General features: G+C 45.7%; 1 protein-coding gene and 47 non-coding genes across 48 annotated transcripts in view; 47 read left to right on the top strand and 1 right to left on the bottom strand.

Annotated features, from left to right (window-relative positions):
• The window catches only part of sema3h (sema domain, immunoglobulin domain (Ig), short basic domain, secreted, (semaphorin) 3H), a 180098-nt gene that overhangs the window by 151457 nt on the left and 9602 nt on the right, over positions 1-19039 (bottom strand). The gene's annotated exons all lie outside the window — the stretch shown is intronic.
• trnar-ccu (transfer RNA arginine (anticodon CCU)) lies at positions 41-113 on the top strand. The gene has a single exon. It is a non-coding gene; the product is annotated as a tRNA-Arg (tRNA).
• Positions 267-338, top strand: trnad-guc (transfer RNA aspartic acid (anticodon GUC)). Its single transcript has one exon. It is a non-coding gene; the product is annotated as a tRNA-Asp (tRNA).
• trnad-guc (transfer RNA aspartic acid (anticodon GUC)) lies at positions 640-711 on the top strand. Its single transcript has one exon. It is a non-coding gene; the product is annotated as a tRNA-Asp (tRNA).
• trnav-cac (transfer RNA valine (anticodon CAC)) lies at positions 787-859 on the top strand. The gene has a single exon. It is a non-coding gene; the product is annotated as a tRNA-Val (tRNA).
• Positions 1224-1296, top strand: trnav-aac (transfer RNA valine (anticodon AAC)). The gene has a single exon. It is a non-coding gene; the product is annotated as a tRNA-Val (tRNA).
• On the top strand, positions 2277-2349 carry trnav-aac (transfer RNA valine (anticodon AAC)). Its single transcript has one exon. It is a non-coding gene; the product is annotated as a tRNA-Val (tRNA).
• On the top strand, positions 3063-3135 carry trnar-ccu (transfer RNA arginine (anticodon CCU)). Its single transcript has one exon. It is a non-coding gene; the product is annotated as a tRNA-Arg (tRNA).
• trnad-guc (transfer RNA aspartic acid (anticodon GUC)) lies at positions 3289-3360 on the top strand. The gene has a single exon. It is a non-coding gene; the product is annotated as a tRNA-Asp (tRNA).
• On the top strand, positions 3436-3508 carry trnav-cac (transfer RNA valine (anticodon CAC)). The gene has a single exon. It is a non-coding gene; the product is annotated as a tRNA-Val (tRNA).
• Positions 3818-3890, top strand: trnav-aac (transfer RNA valine (anticodon AAC)). Its single transcript has one exon. It is a non-coding gene; the product is annotated as a tRNA-Val (tRNA).
• On the top strand, positions 4632-4703 carry trnad-guc (transfer RNA aspartic acid (anticodon GUC)). The gene has a single exon. It is a non-coding gene; the product is annotated as a tRNA-Asp (tRNA).
• On the top strand, positions 4779-4851 carry trnav-cac (transfer RNA valine (anticodon CAC)). Its single transcript has one exon. It is a non-coding gene; the product is annotated as a tRNA-Val (tRNA).
• Positions 5216-5288, top strand: trnav-aac (transfer RNA valine (anticodon AAC)). Its single transcript has one exon. It is a non-coding gene; the product is annotated as a tRNA-Val (tRNA).
• On the top strand, positions 6002-6074 carry trnar-ccu (transfer RNA arginine (anticodon CCU)). Its single transcript has one exon. It is a non-coding gene; the product is annotated as a tRNA-Arg (tRNA).
• On the top strand, positions 6228-6299 carry trnad-guc (transfer RNA aspartic acid (anticodon GUC)). The gene has a single exon. It is a non-coding gene; the product is annotated as a tRNA-Asp (tRNA).
• On the top strand, positions 6375-6447 carry trnav-cac (transfer RNA valine (anticodon CAC)). The gene has a single exon. It is a non-coding gene; the product is annotated as a tRNA-Val (tRNA).
• trnav-aac (transfer RNA valine (anticodon AAC)) lies at positions 6757-6829 on the top strand. The gene has a single exon. It is a non-coding gene; the product is annotated as a tRNA-Val (tRNA).
• trnar-ccu (transfer RNA arginine (anticodon CCU)) lies at positions 7542-7614 on the top strand. The gene has a single exon. It is a non-coding gene; the product is annotated as a tRNA-Arg (tRNA).
• On the top strand, positions 7766-7839 carry trnad-guc (transfer RNA aspartic acid (anticodon GUC)). The gene has a single exon. It is a non-coding gene; the product is annotated as a tRNA-Asp (tRNA).
• Positions 7915-7987, top strand: trnav-cac (transfer RNA valine (anticodon CAC)). Its single transcript has one exon. It is a non-coding gene; the product is annotated as a tRNA-Val (tRNA).
• On the top strand, positions 8297-8369 carry trnav-aac (transfer RNA valine (anticodon AAC)). Its single transcript has one exon. It is a non-coding gene; the product is annotated as a tRNA-Val (tRNA).
• Positions 9083-9155, top strand: trnar-ccu (transfer RNA arginine (anticodon CCU)). Its single transcript has one exon. It is a non-coding gene; the product is annotated as a tRNA-Arg (tRNA).
• On the top strand, positions 9309-9380 carry trnad-guc (transfer RNA aspartic acid (anticodon GUC)). Its single transcript has one exon. It is a non-coding gene; the product is annotated as a tRNA-Asp (tRNA).
• On the top strand, positions 9456-9528 carry trnav-cac (transfer RNA valine (anticodon CAC)). The gene has a single exon. It is a non-coding gene; the product is annotated as a tRNA-Val (tRNA).
• trnav-aac (transfer RNA valine (anticodon AAC)) lies at positions 9838-9910 on the top strand. Its single transcript has one exon. It is a non-coding gene; the product is annotated as a tRNA-Val (tRNA).
• Positions 10652-10723, top strand: trnad-guc (transfer RNA aspartic acid (anticodon GUC)). The gene has a single exon. It is a non-coding gene; the product is annotated as a tRNA-Asp (tRNA).
• trnav-cac (transfer RNA valine (anticodon CAC)) lies at positions 10799-10871 on the top strand. Its single transcript has one exon. It is a non-coding gene; the product is annotated as a tRNA-Val (tRNA).
• Positions 11236-11308, top strand: trnav-aac (transfer RNA valine (anticodon AAC)). The gene has a single exon. It is a non-coding gene; the product is annotated as a tRNA-Val (tRNA).
• On the top strand, positions 12022-12094 carry trnar-ccu (transfer RNA arginine (anticodon CCU)). The gene has a single exon. It is a non-coding gene; the product is annotated as a tRNA-Arg (tRNA).
• trnad-guc (transfer RNA aspartic acid (anticodon GUC)) lies at positions 12246-12319 on the top strand. The gene has a single exon. It is a non-coding gene; the product is annotated as a tRNA-Asp (tRNA).
• On the top strand, positions 12395-12467 carry trnav-cac (transfer RNA valine (anticodon CAC)). Its single transcript has one exon. It is a non-coding gene; the product is annotated as a tRNA-Val (tRNA).
• On the top strand, positions 12777-12849 carry trnav-aac (transfer RNA valine (anticodon AAC)). The gene has a single exon. It is a non-coding gene; the product is annotated as a tRNA-Val (tRNA).
• Positions 13563-13635, top strand: trnar-ccu (transfer RNA arginine (anticodon CCU)). The gene has a single exon. It is a non-coding gene; the product is annotated as a tRNA-Arg (tRNA).
• On the top strand, positions 13787-13860 carry trnad-guc (transfer RNA aspartic acid (anticodon GUC)). The gene has a single exon. It is a non-coding gene; the product is annotated as a tRNA-Asp (tRNA).
• trnav-cac (transfer RNA valine (anticodon CAC)) lies at positions 13936-14008 on the top strand. Its single transcript has one exon. It is a non-coding gene; the product is annotated as a tRNA-Val (tRNA).
• trnav-aac (transfer RNA valine (anticodon AAC)) lies at positions 14318-14390 on the top strand. Its single transcript has one exon. It is a non-coding gene; the product is annotated as a tRNA-Val (tRNA).
• trnar-ccu (transfer RNA arginine (anticodon CCU)) lies at positions 15104-15176 on the top strand. Its single transcript has one exon. It is a non-coding gene; the product is annotated as a tRNA-Arg (tRNA).
• Positions 15330-15401, top strand: trnad-guc (transfer RNA aspartic acid (anticodon GUC)). The gene has a single exon. It is a non-coding gene; the product is annotated as a tRNA-Asp (tRNA).
• Positions 15477-15549, top strand: trnav-cac (transfer RNA valine (anticodon CAC)). Its single transcript has one exon. It is a non-coding gene; the product is annotated as a tRNA-Val (tRNA).
• Positions 15859-15931, top strand: trnav-aac (transfer RNA valine (anticodon AAC)). Its single transcript has one exon. It is a non-coding gene; the product is annotated as a tRNA-Val (tRNA).
• Positions 16673-16744, top strand: trnad-guc (transfer RNA aspartic acid (anticodon GUC)). The gene has a single exon. It is a non-coding gene; the product is annotated as a tRNA-Asp (tRNA).
• trnav-cac (transfer RNA valine (anticodon CAC)) lies at positions 16820-16892 on the top strand. Its single transcript has one exon. It is a non-coding gene; the product is annotated as a tRNA-Val (tRNA).
• trnav-aac (transfer RNA valine (anticodon AAC)) lies at positions 17257-17329 on the top strand. The gene has a single exon. It is a non-coding gene; the product is annotated as a tRNA-Val (tRNA).
• On the top strand, positions 18043-18115 carry trnar-ccu (transfer RNA arginine (anticodon CCU)). Its single transcript has one exon. It is a non-coding gene; the product is annotated as a tRNA-Arg (tRNA).
• On the top strand, positions 18267-18340 carry trnad-guc (transfer RNA aspartic acid (anticodon GUC)). Its single transcript has one exon. It is a non-coding gene; the product is annotated as a tRNA-Asp (tRNA).
• Positions 18416-18488, top strand: trnav-cac (transfer RNA valine (anticodon CAC)). Its single transcript has one exon. It is a non-coding gene; the product is annotated as a tRNA-Val (tRNA).
• On the top strand, positions 18798-18870 carry trnav-aac (transfer RNA valine (anticodon AAC)). Its single transcript has one exon. It is a non-coding gene; the product is annotated as a tRNA-Val (tRNA).

The raw sequence follows: 19039 nt of genomic DNA on the forward strand, positions 1-19039 counted from the left end.
GTTTTCAAGAGAAATTAGGTGGAAAAACGCATCCAATCGGGCCCCAGTGGCCTAATGGATAAGGCACTGGCCTCCTAAGCCAGGGATTGTGGGTTCAAGTCCCATCTGGGGTGATTAAGAGCAGAGTGGCGCAGCGGAAGCGTGCTGGGCCCATAACCCAGAGGTCGATAGATCGAAACTATCCTCTGCTAACAATAATTTTGCCAGGAAGTGATTGAGGCAGTTTTTTGATTGGGTGGACGTGGTCACATGGCACCTCTCACCTCTCCTCGTTAGTATAGTGGACAGTATCTCCGCCTGTCACGCGGAAGACCGGGGTTCGATTCCCCGACGGGGAGTATAAGTCTTTAATCAATATTAACTAAAGTAACACCCAATGACCCATGAGCTGGTGGAGTTTTCAACGACCTATCTGTTTAACCCAACGACTGTCAATACAAAGACCTAAAGAGGTTAAATACCTGAAAGCTTCAGCCTGTATGGGTTCAAGTCCCATACAGGGTGATTAACAGCAGCGGATGCGTGCTGGGCCCATAACCAAGAGATTGATAATTTCCTCTGCTAACAATTATTTTGCCAGGATGTGATTGAGGCAGTTTTTTGATTGGGTGGACGTGGTCACATGGCACCTCTCACCTCTCCTCGTTAGTATAGTGGACAGTATCTCCGCCTGTCACGCGGAAGACCGGGGTTCGATTCCCCGACGGGGAGTATAAGTCTTTAACCTATTTAATCAATATTTACTAATGTAACACCATCCGATCACGACCTACTGCTGTCGACTCAGTTTCCGTAGTGTAGTGGTTATCACGTTCGCCTCACACGCGAAAGGTCCCCGGTTCGAAACCGGGCGGAAACACTTATTCTTTGTTTTCACTTGCTTGACAAGTGCCGTCAACGTTAGCTCGTCACTATAGCTGCTAGCTTGTAACATATGTCATCCGTTAACAGGCACAAAAAAAAGCTTGTCATAGCTATAGTGGTTGAACGAGCCTGTATCAGTACATTTATAAAACATGATATAGGTGCTATCACATGTAGCTTATTCATATTATCTTATGATCAAGGCCACTATGAGCTTGAATTAGTGCAGTTCGCCCTCATGATGACCAGCCAACAGCGGGTAGCATGTAGCATGTAGACTAGATCAAAAGCTGGAGCTAACCAAGTATTGTTCAGCTTAGACCAGCCGCTCCGCTGTCTGTCTTCAAAAGTCACAATCAGTTTCCGTAGTGTAGTGGTTATCACGTTCGCCTAACACGCGAAAGGTCCCCGGTTCGAGACCGGGCGGAAACAGAGGTTTTTCTCCTGGAGCTCACCAGAGGGTTCAAGACCCATCTGGGGTGATTAACAGCAGATTGGGGCAGCGGAACAAGCTGGGCCCATAACCCAGTGGTCGATAGATCGAAACTATCCTCTGCTAGCAATGTTTTACCAGGATGTGATTGTCAGTAAATATTTCACAAAGAGAGACTACAGCTGTTTAATACAGTACCTCCTTGACAGCGTAGATAGAGACTGTCCTGCTTGTGTTTCTTAAAGTTGTTCATTTCCAATCCAAAATGGTTCTTTTTTTTCTAACTGATTAAGGGAGATTTCTGTTATTTAACCTCTGTGGGTCAGCCACCTACACTTCAGTCCTAAATCTTTTCCCAGACAAGTCAATTCCCAACCACACCCCAAGTCCTGTGACTCTAATGATTCACACAGTATCAAGTTGGGTCTATGTCAGTAGGTAACCATAGCGTTCACACCTCAACTCGGGAGACCCCAATGACCCAAGAGCTGTTCGAGGTGTTAATGACCTATCTGTTTAACCCAACGACTGTCAACACAAAGACCTTAAGAGGTTAAATACCTGAAAGCTTCCAGTTAGAGGTGAACAAGCCTTTTGGATGAGAGTGGTTAGTGGTTATCACGTTCGCCTCACACGCGAAAGGTCCCCAGTTCTAAACCGGGCGGAAACACTTATTCTTTGTTTTCACTTGCTTGACAAGTGCCGTCAACGTTAGCTCGTCACTATAGCTGCTAGCTTGTAACATATGTCATCCGTTAACAGGCACAAAAAAAAGCTTGTCATAGTTATAGTGGTTGAACGAGCCTGTATCAGTACATTTATAAAACATGATATAGCTGCTATCACATGTTCGCCCTTATGATGACCAGCCAACAGCGGGTAGCATGTAGCATGTAGACTAGATCAAAAGCTGGAGCTAACCAAGTATTGTTCAGCTTAGACCAGCCGCTCCGCTGTCTGTCTTCCAAAGTCACAATCAGTTTCCGTAGCGTAGTGGTTATCACGTTCGCCTAACACGCGAAAGGTCCCCGGTTCGAGACCGGGCGGAAACAGAGGTTTTTCTCCTGGAGCTCACCAGAGGGTTCAAGACCCATCTGGGGTGATTAACAGCAGATTGGGGCAGCGGAACAAGCTGGGCCCATAACCCAGTGGTCGATAGATCGAAACTATCCTCTGCTAGCAATGTTTTACCAGGATGTGATTGTCAGTAAATATTTCACAAAGAGAGACTACAGCTGTTTAATACAGTACCTCCTTGACAGCGTAGATAGAGACTGTCCTGCTTGTGTTTCTTAAAGTTGTTCATTTCCAATCCAAAATGGTTCTTTTTTTTCTAACTGATTAAGGGAGATTTCTGTTATTTAACCTCTGTGGGTCAGCCACCTACACTTCAGTCCTAAATCTTTTCCCAGACAAGTCAATTCCCAACCACACCCCAAGTCCTGTGACTCTAATGATTCACACAGTATCAAGTTGGGTCTATGACTAGTAGGTAACCATAGCGTTCACACCTCAACTCGGGAGACCCCAATGACCCAAGAGCTGTTCGAGGTGTTAATGACCTATCTGTTTAACCCAACGACTGTCAACACAAAGACCTTAAGAGGTTAAATACCTGAAAGCTTCCAGTTAGAGGTGAACAAGCCTTTTGGATGAGAGGCAAAATGTCTACAAAAAACACAAGCAAACCAAGTTGCCTATGCACATATCACTCTATAGCGCCATGTTTTCAAGAGAAATTAGGTGGAAAAACGAATCCAATCGGGCCCCAGTGGCCTAATAGATAAGGCACTGGCCTCCTAAGCCAGGGATTGTGGGTTCAAGTCCCATCTGGGGTGATTAAGAGCAGAGTGGCGCAGCGGAAGCGTGCTGGGCCCATAACCCAGAGGTCGATAGATTGAAACTATCCTCTGCTAACAATTATTTTGCCAGGATGTGATTGAGGCAGTTTTATTATTGGGTGGGCGTGGTCACATGGCACCTCTCACCTCTCCTCGTTAGTATAGTGGACAGTATCTCCGCCTGTCACGCGGAAGACCGGGGTTCGATTCCCCGACGGGGAGTATAAGTCTTTAACCTATTTAATCAATATTTACTAATGTAACACCATCCGATCACGACCTACTGCTGTCGACTCAGTTTCCGTAGTGTAGTGGTTATCACGTTCGCCTCACACGCGAAAGGTCCCCAGTTCGAAACCGGGCGGAAACACTTATTCTTTGTTTTCACTTGCTTGACAAGTGCCGTCAACGTTAGCTCGTCACTATAGCTGCTAGCTTGTAACATATGTCATCCGTTAACAGGCACAAAAAAAAGCTTGTCATAGTTATAGTGGTTGAACGAGCCTGTATCAGTACATTTATAAAACATGATATAGCTGCTATCACATGTTCGCCCTTATGATGACCAGCCAACAGCGGGTAGCATGTAGCATGTAGACTAGATCAAAAGCTGGAGCTAACCAAGTATTGTTCAGCTTAGACCAGCCGCTCCGCTGTCTGTCTTCCAAAGTCACAATCAGTTTCTGTAGTGTAGTGGTTATCACGTTCGCCTAACACGCGAAAGGTCCCCGGTTCGAGACCGGGCGGAAACAGAGGTTTTTCTCCTGGAGCTCACCAGAGGGTTCAAGACCCATCTGGGGTGATTAACAGCAGATTGGGGCAGCGGAACAAGCTGGGCCCATAACCCAGTGGTCGATAGATCGAAACTATCCTCTGCTAGCAATGTTTTACCAGGATGTGATTGTCAGTAAATATTTCACAAAGAGAGACTACAGCTGTTTAATACAGTACCTCCTTGACAGCGTAGATAGAGACTGTCCTGCTTGTGTTTCTTAAAGTTGTTCATTTCCAATCCAAAATGGTTCTTTTTTTTCTAACTGATTAAGGGAGATTTCTGTTATTTAACCTCTGTGGGTCAGCCACCTACACTTCAGTCCTAAATCTTTTCCCAGACAAGTCAATTCCCAACCACACCCCAAGTCCTGTGACTCTAATGATTCACACAGTATCAAGTTGGGTCTATGACTAGTAGGTAACCATAGCGTTCACACCTCAACTCGGGAGACCCCATAGACCCAAGAGCTGTTCGAGGTGTTAATGACCTATCTGTTTAACCCAACGACTGTCAATACAAAGACCTAAAGAGGTTAAATACCTGAAAGCTTCAGCCTGTATGGGTTCAAGTCCCATACAGGGTGATTAACAGCAGCGGATGCGTGCTGGGCCCATAACCAAGAGATTGATAATTTCCTCTGCTAACAATTATTTTGCCAGGATGTGATTGAGGCAGTTTTATTATTGGGTGGGCGTGGTCACATGGCACCTCTCACCTCTCCTCGTTAGTATAGTGGACAGTATCTCCGCCTGTCACGCGGAAGACCGGGGTTCGATTCCCCGACGGGGAGTATAAGTCTTTAACCTATTTAATCAATATTTACTAATGTAACACCATCCGATCACGACCTACTGCTGTCGACTCAGTTTCCGTAGTGTAGTGGTTATCACGTTCGCCTCACACGCGAAAGGTCCCCGGTTCGAAACCGGGCGGAAACACTTATTCTTTGTTTTCACTTGCTTGACAAGTGCCGTCAACGTTAGCTCGTCACTATAGCTGCTAGCTTGTAACATATGTCATCCGTTAACAGGCACAAAAAAAAGCTTGTCATAGCTATAGTGGTTGAACGAGCCTGTATCAGTACATTTATAAAACATGATATAGGTGCTATCACATGTAGCTTATTCATATTATCTTATGATCAAGGCCACTATGAGCTTGAATTAGTGCAGTTCGCCCTCATGATGACCAGCCAACAGCGGGTAGCATGTAGCATGTAGACTAGATCAAAAGCTGGAGCTAACCAAGTATTGTTCAGCTTAGACCAGCCGCTCCGCTGTCTGTCTTCAAAAGTCACAATCAGTTTCCGTAGTGTAGTGGTTATCACGTTCGCCTAACACGCGAAAGGTCCCCGGTTCGAGACCGGGCGGAAACAGAGGTTTTTCTCCTGGAGCTCACCAGAGGGTTCAAGACCCATCTGGGGTGATTAACAGCAGATTGGGGCAGCGGAACAAGCTGGGCCCATAACCCAGTGGTCGATAGATCGAAACTATCCTCTGCTAGCAATGTTTTACCAGGATGTGATTGTCAGTAAATATTTCACAAAGAGAGACTACAGCTGTTTAATACAGTACCTCCTTGACAGCGTAGATAGAGACTGTCCTGATTGTGTTTCTTAAAGTTGTTCATTTCCAATCCAAAATGGTTCTTTTTTTTCTAACTGATTAAGGGAGATTTCTGTTATTTAACCTCTGTGGGTCAGCCACCTACACTTCAGTCCTAAATCTTTTCCCAGACAAGTCAATTCCCAACCACACCCCAAGTCCTGTGACTCTAATGATTCACACAGTATCAAGTTGGGTCTATGACTAGTAGGTAACCATAGCGTTCACACCTAAACTCGGGAGACCCCAATGACCCAAGAGCTGTTCGAGGTGTTAATGACCTATCTGTTTAACCCAACGACTGTCAACACAAAGACCTTAAGAGGTTAAATACCTGAAAGCTTCCAGTTAGAGGTGAACAAGCCTTTTGGATGAGAGGCAAAATGTCTACAAAAAACACAAGCAAACCAAGTTGCCTATGCACATATCACTCTATAGCGCCATGTTTTCAAGAGAAATTAGGTGGAAAAACGCATCCAATCGGGCCCCAGTGGCCTAATGGATAAGGCACTGGCCTCCTAAGCCAGGGATTGTGGGTTCAAGTCCCATCTGGGGTGATTAAGAGCAGAGTGGCGCAGCGGAAGCGTGCTGGGCCCATAACCCAGAGGTCGATAGATCGAAACTATCCTCTGCTAACAATAATTTTGCCAGGAAGTGATTGAGGCAGTTTTTTGATTGGGTGGACGTGGTCACATGGCACCTCTCACCTCTCCTCGTTAGTATAGTGGACAGTATCTCCGCCTGTCACGCGGAAGACCGGGGTTCGATTCCCCGACGGGGAGTATAAGTCTTTAACCTATTTAATCAATATTTACTAATGTAACACCATCCGATCACGACCTACTGCTGTCGACTCAGTTTCCGTAGTGTAGTGGTTATCACGTTCGCCTCACACGCGAAAGGTCCCCAGTTCTAAACCGGGCGGAAACACTTATTCTTTGTTTTCACTTGCTTGACAAGTGCCGTCAACGTTAGCTCGTCACTATAGCTGCTAGCTTGTAACATATGTCATCCGTTAACAGGCACAAAAAAAAGCTTGTCATAGTTATAGTGGTTGAACGAGCCTGTATCAGTACATTTATAAAACATGATATAGCTGCTATCACATGTTCGCCCTTATGATGACCAGCCAACAGCGGGTAGCATGTAGCATGTAGACTAGATCAAAAGCTGGAGCTAACCAAGTATTGTTCAGCTTAGACCAGCCGCTCCGCTGTCTGTCTTCCAAAGTCACAATCAGTTTCCGTAGTGTAGTGGTTATCACGTTCGCCTAACACGCGAAAGGTCCCCGGTTCGAGACCGGGCGGAAACAGAGGTTTTTCTCCTGGAGCTCACCAGAGGGTTCAAGACCCATCTGGGGTGATTAACAGCAGATTGGGGCAGCGGAACAAGCTGGGCCCATAACCCAGTGGCGATAGATCGAAACTATCCTCTGCTAGCAATGTTTTACCAGGATGTGATTGTCAGTAAATATTTCACAAAGAGAGACTACAGCTGTTTAATACAGTACCTCCTTGACAGCGTAGATAGAGACTGTCCTGCTTGTGTTTCTTAAAGTTGTTCATTTCCAATCCAAAATGGTTCTTTTTTTTCTAACTGATTAAGGGAGATTTCTGTTATTTAACCTCTGTGGGTCAGCCACCTACACTTCAGTCCTAAATCTTTTCCCAGACAAGTCAATTCCCAACCACACCCCAAGTCCTGTGACTCTAATGATTCACACAGTATCAAGTTGGGTCTATGACTAGTAGGTAACCATAGCGTTCACACCTCAACTCGGGAGACCCCAATGACCCAAGAGCTGTTCGAGGTGTTAATGACCTATCTGTTTAACCCAACGACTGTCAACACAAAGACCTTAAGAGGTTAAATACCTGAAAGCTTCCAGTTAGAGGTGAACAAGCCTTTTGGATGAGAGGCAAAATGTCTACAAAAAACACAAGCAAACCAAGTTGCCTATGCACATATCACTCTATAGCGCCATGTTTTCAAGAGAAATTAGGTGGAAAAACGAATCCAATCGGGCCCCAGTGGCCTAATAGATAAGGCACTGGCCTCCTAAGCCAGGGATTGTGGGTTCAAGTCCCATCTGGGGTGATTAAGAGCAGAGTGGCGCAGCGGAAGCGTGCTGGGCCCATAACCCAGAGGTCGATAGATTGAAACTATCCTCTGCTAACAATAATTTTGCCAGGAAGTGATTGAGGCAGTTTTTTGATTGGGTGGACGTGGTCACATGGCACCTCTCACCTCCCCTCGTTAGTATAGTGGACAGTATCTCCGCCTGTCACGCGGAAGACCGGGGTTCGATTCCCCGACGGGGAGTATAAGTCTTTAACCTATTTAATCAATATTTACTAATGTAACACCATCCGATCACGACCTACTGCTGTCGACTCAGTTTCCGTAGTGTAGTGGTTATCACGTTCGCCTCACACGCGAAAGGTCCCCAGTTCGAAACCGGGCGGAAACACTTATTCTTTGTTTTCACTTGCTTGACAAGTGCCGTCAACGTTAGCTCGTCACTATAGCTGCTAGCTTGTAACATATGTCATCCGTTAACAGGCACAAAAAAAAGCTTGTCATAGTTATAGTGGTTGAACGAGCCTGTATCAGTACATTTATAAAACATGATATAGCTGCTATCACATGTTCGCCCTTATGATGACCAGCCAACAGCGGGTAGCATGTAGCATGTAGACTAGATCAAAAGCTGGAGCTAACCAAGTATTGTTCAGCTTAGACCAGCCGCTCCGCTGTCTGTCTTCCAAAGTCACAATCAGTTTCCGTAGTGTAGTGGTTATCACGTTCGCCTAACACGCGAAAGGTCCCCGGTTCGAGACCGGGCGGAAACAGAGGTTTTTCTCCTGGAGCTCACCAGAGGGTTCAAGACCCATCTGGGGTGATTAACAGCAGATTGGGGCAGCGGAACAAGCTGGGCCCATAACCCAGTGGTCGATAGATCGAAACTATCCTCTGCTAGCAATGTTTTACCAGGATGTGATTGTCAGTAAATATTTCACAAAGAGAGACTACAGCTGTTTAATACAGTACCTCCTTGACAGCGTAGATAGAGACTGTCCTGCTTGTGTTTCTTAAAGTTGTTCATTTCCAATCCAAAATGGTTCTTTTTTTTCTAACTGATTAAGGGAGATTTCTGTTATTTAACCTCTGTGGGTCAGCCACCTACACTTCAGTCCTAAATCTTTTCCCAGACAAGTCAATTCCCAACCACACCCCAAGTCCTGTGACTCTAATGATTCACACAGTATCAAGTTGGGTCTATGACTAGTAGGTAACCATAGCGTTCACACCTCAACTCGGGAGACCCCAATGACCCAAGAGCTGTTCGAGGTGTTAATGACCTATCTGTTTAACCCAACGACTGTCAACACAAAGACCTTAAGAGGTTAAATACCTGAACGCTTCCAGTTAGAGGTGAACAAGCCTTTTGGATGAGAGGCAAAATGTCTACAAAAAACACAAGCAAACCAAGTTGCCTATGCACATATCACTCTATAGCGCCATGTTTTCAAGAGAAATTAGGTGGAAAAACGAATCCAATCGGGCCCCAGTGGCCTAATAGATAAGGCACTGGCCTCCTAAGCCAGGGATTGTGGGTTCAAGTCCCATCTGGGGTGATTAAGAGCAGAGTGGCGCAGCGGAAGCGTGCTGGGCCCATAACCCAGAGGTCGATAGATTGAAACTATCCTCTGCTAACAATAATTTTGCCAGGAAGTGATTGAGGCAGTTTTTTGATTGGGTGGACTTGGTCACATGGCACCTCTCACCTCTCCTCGTTAGTATAGTGGACAGTATCTCCGCCTGTCACGCGGAAGACCGGGGTTCGATTCCCCGACGGGGAGTATAAGTCTTTAACCTATTTAATCAATATTTACTAATGTAACACCATCCGATCACGACCTACTGCTGTCGACTCAGTTTCCGTAGTGTAGTGGTTATCACGTTCGCCTCACACGCGAAAGGTCCCCAGTTCGAAACCGGGCGGAAACACTTATTCTTTGTTTTCACTTGCTTGACAAGTGCCGTCAACGTTAGCTCGTCACTATAGCTGCTAGCTTGTAACATATGTCATCCGTTAACAGGCACAAAAAAAAGCTTGTCATAGTTATAGTGGTTGAACGAGCCTGTATCAGTACATTTATAAAACATGATATAGCTGCTATCACATGTTCGCCCTTATGATGACCAGCCAACAGCGGGTAGCATGTAGCATGTAGACTAGATCAAAAGCTGGAGCTAACCAAGTATTGTTCAGCTTAGACCAGCCGCTCCGCTGTCTGTCTTCCAAAGTCACAATCAGTTTCCGTAGTGTAGTGGTTATCACGTTCGCCTAACACGCGAAAGGTCCCCGGTTCGAGACCGGGCGGAAACAGAGGTTTTTCTCCTGGAGCTCACCAGAGGGTTCAAGACCCATCTGGGGTGATTAACAGCAGATTGGGGCAGCGGAACAAGCTGGGCCCATAACCCAGTGGTCGATAGATCGAAACTATCCTCTGCTAACAATGTTTTACCAGGATGTGATTGTCAGTAAATATTTCACAAAGAGAGACTACAGCTGTTTAATACAGTACCTCCTTGACAGCGTAGATAGAGACTGTCCTGCTTGTGTTTCTTAAAGTTGTTCATTTCCAATCCAAAATGGTTCTTTTTTTTCTAACTGATTAAGGGAGATTTCTGTTATTTAACCTCTGTGGGTCAGCCACCTACACTTCAGTCCTAAATCTTTTCCCAGACAAGTCAATTCCCAACCACACCCCAAGTCCTGTGACTCTAATGATTCACACAGTATCAAGTTGGGTCTATGACTAGTAGGTAACCATAGCGTTCACACCTCAACTCGGGAGACCCCAATGACCCAAGAGCTGTTCGAGGTGTTAATGACCTATCTGTTTAACCCAACGACTGTCAATACAAAGACCTAAAGAGGTTAAATACCTGAAAGCTTCAGCCTGTATGGGTTCAAGTCCCATACAGGGTGATTAATAGCAGCGGATGCGTGCTGGGCCCATAACCAAGAGATTGATAATTTCCTCTGCTAACAATTATTTTGCCAGGATGTGATTGAGGCAGTTTTATTATTGGGTAGGCGTGGTCACATGGCACCTCTCACCTCTCCTCGTTAGTATAGTGGACAGTATCTCCGCCTGTCACGCGGAAGACCGGGGTTCGATTCCCCGACGGGGAGTATAAGTCTTTAACCTATTTAATCAATATTTACTAATGTAACACCATCCGATCACGACCTACTGCTGTCGACTCAGTTTCCGTAGTGTAGTGGTTATCACGTTCGCCTCACACGCGAAAGGTCCCCGGTTCGAAACCGGGCGGAAACACTTATTCTTTGTTTTCACTTGCTTGACAAGTGCCGTCAACGTTAGCTCGTCACTATAGCTGCTAGCTTGTAACATATGTCATCCGTTAACAGGCACAAAAAAAAGCTTGTCATAGTTATAGTGGTTGAACGAGCCTGTATCAGTACATTTATAAAACATGATATAGGTGCTATCACATGTAGCTTATTCATATTATCTTATGATCAAGGCCACTATGAGCTTGAATTAGTGCAGTTCGCCCTCATGATGACCAGCCAACAGCGGGTAGCATGTAGCATGTAGACTAGATCAAAAGCTGGAGCTAACCAAGTATTGTTCAGCTTAGACCAGCCGCTCCGCTGTCTGTCTTCCAAAGTCACAATCAGTTTCCGTAGTGTAGTGGTTATCACGTTCGCCTAACACGCGAAAGGTCCCCGGTTCGAGACCGGGCGGAAACAGAGGTTTTTCTCCTGGAGCTCACCAGAGGGTTCAAGACCCATCTGGGGTGATTAACAGCAGATTGGGGCAGCGGAACAAGCTGGGCCCATAACCCAGTGGTCGATAGATCGAAACTATCCTCTGCTAGCAATGTTTTTACCAGGATGTGATGTCAGTAAATATTTCACAAAGAGAGACTACAGCTGTTTAATACAGTACCTCCTTGACAGCGTAGATAGAGACTGTCCTGCTTGTGTTTCTTAAAGTTGTTCATTTCCAATCCAAAATGGTTCTTTTTTTTCTAACTGATTAAGGGAGATTTCTGTTATTTAACCTCTGTGGGTCAGCCACCTACACTTCAGACCTAAATCTTTTCCCAGACAAGTCAATTCCCAACCACACCCCAAGTCCTGTGACTCTAATGATTCACACAGTATCAAGTTGGGTCTATGACTAGTAGGTAACCATAGCGTTCACACCTCAACTCGGGAGACCCCAATGACCCAAGAGCTGTTCGAGGTGTTAATGACCTATCTGTTTAACCCAACGACTGTCAACACAAAGACCTTAAGAGGTTAAATACCTGAAAGCTTCCAGTTAGAGGTGAACAAGCCTTTTGGATGAGAGGCAAAATGTCTACAAAAAACACAAGCAAACCAAGTTGCCTATGCACATATCACTCTATAGCGCCATGTTTTCAAGAGAAATTAGGTGGAAAAACGAATCCAATCGGGCCCCAGTGGCCTAATAGATAAGGCACTGGCCTCCTAAGCCAGGGATTGTGGGTTCAAGTCCCATCTGGGGTGATTAAGAGCAGAGTGGCGCAGCGGAAGCGTGCTGGGCCCATAACCCAGAGGTCGATAGATTGAAACTATCCTCTGCTAACAATAATTTTGCCAGGAAGTGATTGAGGCAGTTTTTGGATTGGGTGGACGTGGTCACATGGCACCTCTCACCTCCCCTCGTTAGTATAGTGGACAGTATCTCCGCCTGTCACGCGGAAGACCGGGGTTCGATTCCCCGACGGGGAGTATAAGTCTTTAACCTATTTAATCAATATTTACTAATGTAACACCATCCGATCACGACCTACTGCTGTCGACTCAGTTTCCGTAGTGTAGTGGTTATCACGTTCGCCTCACACGCGAAAGGTCCCCAGTTCGAAACCGGGCGGAAACACTTATTCTTTGTTTTCACTTGCTTGACAAGTGCCGTCAACGTTAGCTCGTCACTATAGCTGCTAGCTTGTAACATATGTCATCCGTTAACAGGCACAAAAAAAAGCTTGTCATAGTTATAGTGGTTGAACGAGCCTGTATCAGTACATTTATAAAACATGATATAGCTGCTATCACATGTTCGCCCTTATGATGACCAGCCAACAGCGGGTAGCATGTAGCATGTAGACTAGATCAAAAGCTGGAGCTAACCAAGTATTGTTCAGCTTAGACCAGCCGCTCCGCTGTCTGTCTTCCAAAGTCACAATCAGTTTCCGTAGTGTAGTGGTTATCACGTTCGCCTAACACGCGAAAGGTCCCCGGTTCGAGACCGGGCGGAAACAGAGGTTTTTCTCCTGGAGCTCACCAGAGGGTTCAAGACCCATCTGGGGTGATTAACAGCAGATTGGGGCAGCGGAACAAGCTGGGCCCATAACCCAGTGGTCGATAGATCGAAACTATCCTCTGCTAGCAATGTTTTACCAGGATGTGATTGTCAGTAAATATTTCACAAAGAGAGACTACAGCTGTTTAATACAGTACCTCCTTGACAGCGTAGATAGAGACTGTCCTGCTTGTGTTTCTTAAAGTTGTTCATTTCCAATCCAAAATGGTTCTTTTTTTTCTAACTGATTAAGGGAGATTTCTGTTATTTAACCTCTGTGGGTCAGCCACCTACACTTCAGTCCTAAATCTTTTCCCAGACAAGTCAATTCCCAACCACACCCCAAGTCCTGTGACTCTAATGATTCACACAGTATCAAGTTGGGTCTATGACTAGTAGGTAACCATAGCGTTCACACCTCAACTCGGGAGACCCCAATGACCCAAGAGCTGTTCGAGGTGTTAATGACCTATCTGTTTAACCCAACGACTGTCAACACAAAGACCTTAAGAGGTTAAATACCTGAACGCTTCCAGTTAGAGGTGAACAAGCCTTTTGGATGAGAGGCAAAATGTCTACAAAAAACACAAGCAAACCAAGTTGCCTATGCACATATCACTCTATAGCGCCATGTTTTCAAGAGAAATTAGGTGGAAAAACGAATCCAATCGGGCCCCAGTGGCCTAATAGATAAGGCACTGGCCTCCTAAGCCAGGGATTGTGGGTTCAAGTCCCATCTGGGGTGATTAAGAGCAGAGTGGCGCAGCGGAAGCGTGCTGGGCCCATAACCCAGAGGTCGATAGATTGAAACTATCCTCTGCTAACAATAATTTTGCCAGGAAGTGATTGAGGCAGTTTTTTGATTGGGTGGACGTGGTCACATGGCACCTCTCACCTCCCCTCGTTAGTATAGTGGACAGTATCTCCGCCTGTCACGCGGAAGACCGGGGTTCGATTCCCCGACGGGGAGTATAAGTCTTTAACCTATTTAATCAATATTTACTAATGTAACACCATCCGATCACGACCTACTGCTGTCGACTCAGTTTCCGTAGTGTAGTGGTTATCACGTTCGCCTCACACGCGAAAGGTCCCCAGTTCGAAACCGGGCGGAAACACTTATTCTTTGTTTTCACTTGCTTGACAAGTGCCGTCAACGTTAGCTCGTCACTATAGCTGCTAGCTTGTAACATATGTCATCCGTTAACAGGCACAAAAAAAAGCTTGTCATAGTTATAGTGGTTGAACGAGCCTGTATCAGTACATTTATAAAACATGATATAGCTGCTATCACATGTTCGCCCTTATGATGACCAGCCAACAGCGGGTAGCATGTAGCATGTAGACTAGATCAAAAGCTGGAGCTAACCAAGTATTGTTCAGCTTAGACCAGCCGCTCCGCTGTCTGTCTTCCAAAGTCACAATCAGTTTCCGTAGTGTAGTGGTTATCACGTTCGCCTAACACGCGAAAGGTCCCCGGTTCGAGACCGGGCGGAAACAGAGGTTTTTCTCCTGGAGCTCACCAGAGGGTTCAAGACCCATCTGGGGTGATTAACAGCAGATTGGGGCAGCGGAACAAGCTGGGCCCATAACCCAGTGGTCGATAGATCGAAACTATCCTCTGCTAGCAATGTTTTACCAGGATGTGATTGTCAGTAAATATTTCACAAAGAGAGACTACAGCTGTTTAATACAGTACCTCCTTGACAGCGTAGATAGAGACTGTCCTGCTTGTGTTTCTTAAAGTTGTTCATTTCCAATCCAAAATGGTTCTTTTTTTTCTAACTGATTAAGGGAGATTTCTGTTATTTAACCTCTGTGGGTCAGCCACCTACACTTCAGTCCTAAATCTTTTCCCAGACAAGTCAATTCCCAACCACACCCCAAGTCCTGTGACTCTAATGATTCACACAGTATCAAGTTGGGTCTATGACTAGTAGGTAACCATAGCGTTCACACCTCAACTCGGGAGACCCCAATGACCCAAGAGCTGTTCGAGGTGTTAATGACCTATCTGTTTAACCCAACGACTGTCAACACAAAGACCTTAAGAGGTTAAATACCTGAACGCTTCCAGTTAGAGGTGAACAAGCCTTTTGGATGAGAGGCAAAATGTCTACAAAAAACACAAGCAAACCAAGTTGCCTATGCACATATCACTCTATAGCGCCATGTTTTCAAGAGAAATTAGGTGGAAAAACGAATCCAATCGGGCCCCAGTGGCCTAATAGATAAGGCACTGGCCTCCTAAGCCAGGGATTGTGGGTTCAAGTCCCATCTGGGGTGATTAAGAGCAGAGTGGCGCAGCGGAAGCGTGCTGGGCCCATAACCCAGAGGTCGATAGATTGAAACTATCCTCTGCTAACAATAATTTTGCCAGGAAGTGATTGAGGCAGTTTTTTGATTGGGTGGACTTGGTCACATGGCACCTCTCACCTCTCCTCGTTAGTATAGTGGACAGTATCTCCGCCTGTCACGCGGAAGACCGGGGTTCGATTCCCCGACGGGGAGTATAAGTCTTTAACCTATTTAATCAATATTTACTAATGTAACACCATCCGATCACGACCTACTGCTGTCGACTCAGTTTCCGTAGTGTAGTGGTTATCACGTTCGCCTCACACGCGAAAGGTCCCCAGTTCGAAACCGGGCGGAAACACTTATTCTTTGTTTTCACTTGCTTGACAAGTGCCGTCAACGTTAGCTCGTCACTATAGCTGCTAGCTTGTAACATATGTCATCCGTTAACAGGCACAAAAAAAAGCTTGTCATAGTTATAGTGGTTGAACGAGCCTGTATCAGTACATTTATAAAACATGATATAGCTGCTATCACATGTTCGCCCTTATGATGACCAGCCAACAGCGGGTAGCATGTAGCATGTAGACTAGATCAAAAGCTGGAGCTAACCAAGTATTGTTCAGCTTAGACCAGCCGCTCCGCTGTCTGTCTTCCAAAGTCACAATCAGTTTCCGTAGTGTAGTGGTTATCACGTTCGCCTAACACGCGAAAGGTCCCCGGTTCGAGACCGGGCGGAAACAGAGGTTTTTCTCCTGGAGCTCACCAGAGGGTTCAAGACCCATCTGGGGTGATTAACAGCAGATTGGGGCAGCGGAACAAGCTGGGCCCATAACCCAGTGGTCGATAGATCGAAACTATCCTCTGCTAACAATGTTTTACCAGGATGTGATTGTCAGTAAATATTTCACAAAGAGAGACTACAGCTGTTTAATACAGTACCTCCTTGACAGCGTAGATAGAGACTGTCCTGCTTGTGTTTCTTAAAGTTGTTCATTTCCAATCCAAAATGGTTCTTTTTTTTCTAACTGATTAAGGGAGATTTCTGTTATTTAACCTCTGTGGGTCAGCCACCTACACTTCAGTCCTAAATCTTTTCCCAGACAAGTCAATTCCCAACCACACCCCAAGTCCTGTGACTCTAATGATTCACACAGTATCAAGTTGGGTCTATGACTAGTAGGTAACCATAGCGTTCACACCTCAACTCGGGAGACCCCAATGACCCAAGAGCTGTTCGAGGTGTTAATGACCTATCTGTTTAACCCAACGACTGTCAATACAAAGACCTAAAGAGGTTAAATACCTGAAAGCTTCAGCCTGTATGGGTTCAAGTCCCATACAGGGTGATTAATAGCAGCGGATGCGTGCTGGGCCCATAACCAAGAGATTGATAATTTCCTCTGCTAACAATTATTTTGCCAGGATGTGATTGAGGCAGTTTTATTATTGGGTAGGCGTGGTCACATGGCACCTCTCACCTCTCCTCGTTAGTATAGTGGACAGTATCTCCGCCTGTCACGCGGAAGACCGGGGTTCGATTCCCCGACGGGGAGTATAAGTCTTTAACCTATTTAATCAATATTTACTAATGTAACACCATCCGATCACGACCTACTGCTGTCGACTCAGTTTCCGTAGTGTAGTGGTTATCACGTTCGCCTCACACGCGAAAGGTCCCCGGTTCGAAACCGGGCGGAAACACTTATTCTTTGTTTTCACTTGCTTGACAAGTGCCGTCAACGTTAGCTCGTCACTATAGCTGCTAGCTTGTAACATATGTCATCCGTTAACAGGCACAAAAAAAAGCTTGTCATAGTTATAGTGGTTGAACGAGCCTGTATCAGTACATTTATAAAACATGATATAGGTGCTATCACATGTAGCTTATTCATATTATCTTATGATCAAGGCCACTATGAGCTTGAATTAGTGCAGTTCGCCCTCATGATGACCAGCCAACAGCGGGTAGCATGTAGCATGTAGACTAGATCAAAAGCTGGAGCTAACCAAGTATTGTTCAGCTTAGACCAGCCGCTCCGCTGTCTGTCTTCCAAAGTCACAATCAGTTTCCGTAGTGTAGTGGTTATCACGTTCGCCTAACACGCGAAAGGTCCCCGGTTCGAGACCGGGCGGAAACAGAGGTTTTTCTCCTGGAGCTCACCAGAGGGTTCAAGACCCATCTGGGGTGATTAACAGCAGATTGGGGCAGCGGAACAAGCTGGGCCCATAACCCAGTGGTCGATAGATCGAAACTATCCTCTGCTAGCAATGTTTTTACCAGGATGTGATGTCAGTAAATATTTCACAAAGAGAGACTACAGCTGTTTAATACAGTACCTCCTTGACAGCGTAGATAGAGACTGTCCTGCTTGTGTTTCTTAAAGTTGTTCATTTCCAATCCAAAATGGTTCTTTTTTTTCTAACTGATTAAGGGAGATTTCTGTTATTTAACCTCTGTGGGTCAGCCACCTACACTTCAGACCTAAATCTTTTCCCAGACAAGTCAATTCCCAACCACACCCCAAGTCCTGTGACTCTAATGATTCACACAGTATCAAGTTGGGTCTATGACTAGTAGGTAACCATAGCGTTCACACCTCAACTCGGGAGACCCCAATGACCCAAGAGCTGTTCGAGGTGTTAATGACCTATCTGTTTAACCCAACGACTGTCAACACAAAGACCTTAAGAGGTTAAATACCTGAAAGCTTCCAGTTAGAGGTGAACAAGCCTTTTGGATGAGAGGCAAAATGTCTACAAAAAACACAAGCAAACCAAGTTGCCTATGCACATATCACTCTATAGCGCCATGTTTTCAAGAGAAATTAGGTGGAAAAACGAATCCAATCGGGCCCCAGTGGCCTAATAGATAAGGCACTGGCCTCCTAAGCCAGGGATTGTGGGTTCAAGTCCCATCTGGGGTGATTAAGAGCAGAGTGGCGCAGCGGAAGCGTGCTGGGCCCATAACCCAGAGGTCGATAGATTGAAACTATCCTCTGCTAACAATAATTTTGCCAGGAAGTGATTGAGGCAGTTTTTGGATTGGGTGGACGTGGTCACATGGCACCTCTCACCTCCCCTCGTTAGTATAGTGGACAGTATCTCCGCCTGTCACGCGGAAGACCGGGGTTCGATTCCCCGACGGGGAGTATAAGTCTTTAACCTATTTAATCAATATTTACTAATGTAACACCATCCGATCACGACCTACTGCTGTCGACTCAGTTTCCGTAGTGTAGTGGTTATCACGTTCGCCTCACACGCGAAAGGTCCCCAGTTCGAAACCGGGCGGAAACACTTATTCTTTGTTTTCACTTGCTTGACAAGTGCCGTCAACGTTAGCTCGTCACTATAGCTGCTAGCTTGTAACATATGTCATCCGTTAACAGGCACAAAAAAAAGCTTGTCATAGTTATAGTGGTTGAACGAGCCTGTATCAGTACATTTATAAAACATGATATAGCTGCTATCACATGTTCGCCCTTATGATGACCAGCCAACAGCGGGTAGCATGTAGCATGTAGACTAGATCAAAAGCTGGAGCTAACCAAGTATTGTTCAGCTTAGACCAGCCGCTCCGCTGTCTGTCTTCCAAAGTCACAATCAGTTTCCGTAGTGTAGTGGTTATCACGTTCGCCTAACACGCGAAAGGTCCCCGGTTCGAGACCGGGCGGAAACAGAGGTTTTTCTCCTGGAGCTCACCAGAGGGTTCAAGACCCATCTGGGGTGATTAACAGCAGATTGGGGCAGCGGAACAAGCTGGGCCCATAACCCAGTGGTCGATAGATCGAAACTATCCTCTGCTAGCAATGTTTTACCAGGATGTGATTGTCAGTAAATATTTCACA

Source organism: Pleuronectes platessa, chromosome 6 (assembly GCF_947347685.1).
Source record: "Pleuronectes platessa chromosome 6, fPlePla1.1, whole genome shotgun sequence".
Taxonomy (NCBI): Eukaryota; Metazoa; Chordata; class Actinopteri; order Pleuronectiformes; family Pleuronectidae; genus Pleuronectes; species Pleuronectes platessa.